This window comes from Microtus ochrogaster, linkage group LG8, assembly GCF_000317375.1.
Source record: "Microtus ochrogaster isolate Prairie Vole_2 linkage group LG8, MicOch1.0, whole genome shotgun sequence".
NCBI classification, from domain to species: domain Eukaryota; kingdom Metazoa; phylum Chordata; class Mammalia; order Rodentia; family Cricetidae; genus Microtus; species Microtus ochrogaster.
Window position 1 is genome coordinate 26,297,143 of NC_022033.1, and position 5,810 is coordinate 26,302,952.

Genomic DNA, 5,810 nt, shown 5'->3' on the forward strand with positions numbered 1-5,810 from the left:
GGGATCTCAGGTGGAGGCCCTGTGATCGGATCATACCCGAGGGTGACCCTCCAGACATAGGGGGCCCAGGGGCGGCGCCCGAGGAGGTGGGGCTAGAAGGCACGGGAGGGATTTCAAATCTCCCTCGCCCGTCCCCTGGGCCCGGCCGGCCGGTGAGTGGCTGCGGTAGGGGCGCCCCCGGGCAGGGGCGGGGCGAGGGCCGGGCCGGGGCTACAAGGGCAGCGGCACCGCCCCCTCCCCACCCACTCCCGTGCTTGCCTGGCCCTCACCGTCCTCACCGCCTCCCCTCGCCTCGCAGCTGCAGCCCGCGTGGACTCTCCCGCCTCTACGCCCCGAACCAACCCGGGCGGCCCACTGGCGCGCGGGCGAGCGCACGGCCGCTCCCGGCCGGCAGCGCGGGGGTTAAGCGGCCCAAGTAAACGTAGCGCGGCGATCGGCGCCGGAGATTCGCGAGCCGGGCACCCCGCGCCGTCCGCTGGCCACGACCCGCGGCGGGACCACGGCGCCTTGCCACAGCAAGCCTCGCGGCAGGTGAGCGCCCAGCGCTCCAGGGGACCGGAAGCTGGAGTCTGGGGTTGGGTGGGTGCCGGGGCGACAGGTCCCCTAGAGGCGCCTGCAGGTTTGCGGGGAACCGGAGGGAACGGGGCGCGTGGTGCTTAGCGGTACGGGGACACGGGTACCAGGCATGGGGGCAGAGGAAGCGACGCCTCCACTGCACCCGATTCTTTATAAAGAGTTCAGGGAAGGAGATGTGTCGCTTCTCTGGAATCTCGAGTTGAGGGTACTTGGGAGCGGAATAGGGCTCGACGGGTGGCTGTCCTCGGGACCCAGTGTCCTTACCTGGCCCTGGCTCACCCGCAGCCTCCTCGGGGAGGGATGGTTCGGATGTAGAGGAAGAAGCTGTCTCGTCAAGGTAGCCGTGAATGTGGATCCCTTCTGACTTGGAACTTCGCGTGACGGACTCCCCCAGGTTGGGATGGTGCTCTGGGTACCTACCGGCCAGTGGGTATGAGAGATGGGCGTTGTCCCCGGGGTCCTCCGGAGCGGAGCCACCTGAGTTGAGGTGCAGCCGGCGGCTGGGAGGGGCAGCCTGAGCACACCTGGCCAGGGAGGAGCTGGGGGCGGTGCCTCACCACACCGGCTGCCCTAGGGGCTCACTTTCCATTCTTAACTTTCTTCCGGGGTGAGGTGGCCCCACTTCCCAATGCCTACACCGAGACCTTAATTAAACAAATCAAAACCAAAATAAAACAAAAGAAACCTCTGCCTTCACTTACTAGCATGCGAGCGTCTGTACTTACTTCAGGGATTGCTTAAGGACGCCTGTGGAGTTCTTCCAGGCTAGAAGGTTCAACCGGGAAAACGGAGTCCTGCGGTCACAAGGATGGACTGCCCAGAGGCGCAGCGTGTCTTGCTCTAACCACCTGTGGCTGCAGTCCTGTGGTCTCCACATGCCTCTGCCTCCAGCCTGCAACCCCCTACATCCTTGAGGCTTGCGGCACGGAGTCCGTGATTCCCGCTTTGCAGTCTGAGGCGTGTGAATGAAAAGGAATTAAGGGCCCAGTAGCGTGAGTGCTTCCTGACTTGTGGATGTTGTGGGTTTTGGCGGACTGACGACGACACTGACCCTGTGTCCGCTAGGCCTGTTAAGGCTTGTGTGCTGGCCCTTGGAAATCTCAGGTATATACTTAGCCTTTCCAGATTTGGGAATCTTATCTGCCCCCTCCTCCCCTCAAAAAAGGTGCTTTGGGACCTAATCCAGGGTCTTATTTCAGGGAAGCCATCTACTACTGGGTTGCATCTTCCACCTTCAAGGTAAAACTATTGTAGGGTTGGTAATGCAGCAAGCATTTGTGTTTATGTAGTTGGCCTCATTACCTCCCTGCACGGGCTGACCTCCTCAGGCAAGCGTAGCTTTGGATTTGTGCTTAGATGGTATTATTGCAAAGCAATTAGTTCTAGCCCAGTGTCTTAGTTGTTACATCCGTGCAATAGGAACAATCTTCACAAGGATCAGGGATGAAGCTGGGTTCAGCTCTAAAACCTTCCATCTTTAAGGTGGAGCACTCAGTGGCACCTAGAGTAGGCCCCAGCACGTGACTGTCGAGGTAGCCTGTGCTGAGAGCAGAATGGAGAGTCACCTTTGCCAGCCCCTCCTTTTCCTGCCTTCCTGAGGTACTGTTTCATTCTTAGTTATGGAAGCATTTCTAAACCATCATTGTCTGTGACTGGGGAGTTGGCAGGAAGGGCTGTCTTTGTTTCCTTTAAAAAATTATTATACTTTATTTTGTATGTGTGTACACGAATGTGGCTCCATTGTGAAGGTCAGGAAAACTCGAAGTAGTACACTCCACCATGTGGATCTGGAGAGTGAGCTTGGGTCGTCGCCTTGGCTGCAAGTACCTTTACCTGCAGAGCCTTCTCCATCACCAGCCCCCTTTGTTCCCTTTGAAAAAGGGCTGTGTTTTTATGGTTGGGGCTACTTTTTGCTCCTTCCCCCTCCAAGCATGAGGCTAACTGAAGGTGTAATTGTAAAGCTAAGCAAAATCCTTCACCTTTCCTGTCGGGGTGGAGAGAGCCAAGACAAAGGGGCTGCTGAGGCCAGCCACATCCTCTTTAAAGCCATAGGCAAAACCCTTACCCCTACAAAGGTTGGGGGAGGGGAGAAGAGGATCTGGGAGCTGCAGGGGGCTGAGGGAGGAGGAAGGGAGGTGGGGCTGGGGAGGCTGCTTCTCTGCCTGCCCTTCCTCCAGCCATGTGGTGCCTGTGACCTGGAGACGCCTGTCACCCCTCATTATGGCAGCCCGAGGCACCCGATTTCAGTGGACATTTGGACAAACACTCCATCCAGGGAAATGTCCCTTGGCATTTCTTTGTCCCAGACCAACTTCCATGTCAGTTTGGATAAGCATTTCTGAGATAGCCCTTGCTAAATTTGAAGTTTCCCCGGGTCCACCAGGTCAGACCTGGTGGACTTTTTTTTTCCCTTAAGAAATAATAGGGCTTTTTTTTTGTTGTTACATAATCTGTTTCAAACACAGCGTTGCTTCCTTGCCCCCAAGTTCTGGCATGTGTCACCAGGTCTGGCCTCAGGTGTATACTTACCAGGACGGTCTTGCCTGACCTCCTTTCCTCTCCTCCCTAACCTCCATCCATTGCCTCCCTCAATACTTGTAATTTAGAGCAGGTCTGTTTGTCACGTCCTTTGCAAGTGGGACTTTGTGAATCCCATGGGGGGGCCCCCTTTATAGATGATGGGACTCTGGGAGATCTAGTCACTTCCCTGGTTGTGACTAGCTCTTAGTAGGGGACATTTGCACTTTAACGCCTGTCACCATCTCAGGACCACTGCCCCGTGGAAGGATAGCAGGGCCGCACAGGGCAGGTGTTTGGAGGTCTGCCTCTGGCTGAGGACATGCATTCTTATTGCTGTGTCGAGTTAGTTTTCTGAAGCACCCTCCCAGCTGAGAAGTGGATATGGTTGTACCTTTGCCCATATTTTTAGGTTAGTGGACCAATTGCTCATTCTCTATGTTGAAGAAAGCCCAAGTTTAATTAAAATCCATTGTAGGGTGGTAATATGAGGCAACATGAGCAGGGCCCAGGGTCGACATTCTACAAAGAAGGAGGTGCCCTGAGCTCCCTTGTTCTGCTATTTATTTATTTATTAAGAAAGACAGGCTCTAGCTAGCGAGCCAGCCGGGCAACGAACTAGCGCAGACAAACCAGGCCGCAAACAAACAGACAGCAACCCGCCTCCCCCTCCCAACCAAGAGCGGGGAAAAAAGGGCGCCGCCACCACCACCTGGCTCTGTCTATAGAGTTTGCTTTATGAGAGCTGGAGATGATAAAGTTCCCTTGAGTAAACAGTAGGAAAGACTCTGAGGAGTCAAATGTAGTTCCCAGCCAGTACGGGGCCCCTGGGTTTAATGTGTTGTGCTGTGTATATACACAGAACAACATGTTTTAGCTTAGTTTTATCTATCTTTTTTGAGACTGACTTTCTCTGTGTAGCCCTGGCTGTCCTGGAATTTACTCTGTAGACCAGGCTGGCCTGGGACTCACAGACATCTACCTGCCCCTGCCTGGGATTCAAGGTGTGCGCCACCACCCACCCGGCTCAGCTCAACATTTGATGTTGAAACTTTTATCTCAGTCTGAGTGGGATCAGTTGTTTATGGGACTTATTGGTTAATGGGACCTAGGAGCTCTTCTGTAGGGTACACGAGGCTTGCATGAGGCCCTGGTCAGGTTTGGCAACACCCCTCAAAGAAGACCTAACTGCTGGCTCAACAAATGAACTTTCTTTGGGCAGTGCTTTGCTTGAGATTTGGGAGTAGAGTTTCTAAAATGGTGTTTTTTCTCTCTCCTGGACTTGGTTTGTTTAGTTTCTTGTGTCTTTTGTTGTTTTTGTTTTTGCTTTTTTGAAACAGGATTTCTCTGTGTAACAGTTGTCTGTCCTGGAACTTGCTCTGTAGACCAGGCTGGCCTGCCTCTGTCTCCTGAGCTCTGCCATTAAAGGCGTGAGCCACCACCACCTGGCTACTCTCTCACTATTATTTATGACAAATATTCCCTGATCTCTTCTGGTCAAAAGTTCTTTGGGATAAGTCCATCAGCCTTAGCCAGTCGGAATAGAATCATCTAGCTTACCTGGTATAGGTCCCTCTTTCATGGAGAAGATGGGTGGTGGTCTAGTCTCAGCAGCTTCCACACTGACATTGGTGACACCGGGCAGCACAGAAGAAAGCTGTGTCCTAACTGTAACTAAAAGTCAATTAGGAAAAACCTGTTGGCCCCGCCTTTTTCCTGCCTTGTTTGATGAGTAGGAAGGCTCATCTATTTTCCTCTCCCTCCTCTTTTTGGCTTTTTGAGACAGGGTTTCTCTGTGTAGCTTTGTAGACTGTCCTGGAACTCATGGTGTACGCCAGGCTGGCCTCGACTCAAGAGATTCATGTGCCTCTGCCTCCCAAGTGCTGGGATTAAAGGCATGTGCCCCCACCGCCCAGCAGGCTCATCTATTTCTTTGGTTGTGTGCAGAATTGGTCACAGAATTGTTTCCCTTGCAGTGTGTTAATGGATAGAATCCGGTGCCTCTAAACTCAACATTCCAGGAGGCTAAGACAAGATTGACAAGAGTTCTAGGGTAGCCTGTACTACATAGTGAGTTCCAGGTCAACCAGGGTTACATTCAACTGCACCACCAACAGGGATGGTCTCATTAGCTTGGAGTGGGTTATGCATTGGAATTCCATTGGAAATGACTTTCTAGTGCCCCTGCTTCAACCTGACTTCATCCAATAAGGTGCTGACAGGATGTGTTGGATCAAGACACTCCAGTGTAGGTTGGTACCAGTAACACCTTTCCTGCTGACTTGCTTCAGGGCTCTGAGGTGGACAAATCTGAACCTCACCCAGGTAATGGGGCAGTCCTCAAAAGGTGGCTTCTGATGTAGGAGAGGGCTCAGTGGCTAAGGACACTTGGCTCTTATAGAGAGAGCCCCTGCATTCATTCCCCCACAGGATGGGCTCCCAACCATATGGAACTTCAGTTCCAGAGGACCCGACCCCTGCTTCTAGCACTTGCCATTCACATAGTGTACGTACATTTAATGTTATCAAGACAGGGTCTCAAGTATTTGGGCTGAGCTTGAGGCTGGGATGCTTTGAACTAATGGTCCTCTTGCCTCCATGTGTTGGAATTACAGGCTTATGCCTTTTATGCTTTCTTGAGTTCGAGACCAGCCTGGTCTACAGAGCTAGTTCCAGGACAGGCTCCAAAGCCACAGAGAAACCCTGTCTCGAAAAAC

The 5,810-nt window shown here is 53.1% G+C and overlaps 1 protein-coding gene across 1 annotated transcript in view; it reads left to right on the forward strand.

The window, feature by feature from the left end:
- The first annotated feature begins 354 nt into the window (after positions 1 to 354).
- The window catches only part of LOC101999196 (DNA (cytosine-5)-methyltransferase 3B), a 38,528-nt gene continuing 33,072 nt past the window's right edge, over positions 355 to 5,810 (forward strand). The window contains exon 1 of the mRNA XM_005363232.3: positions 355 to 531. The gene's annotated coding sequence lies outside the window, so the exon portion shown is untranslated. The remainder of the gene's footprint in view (positions 532 to 5,810) is intronic.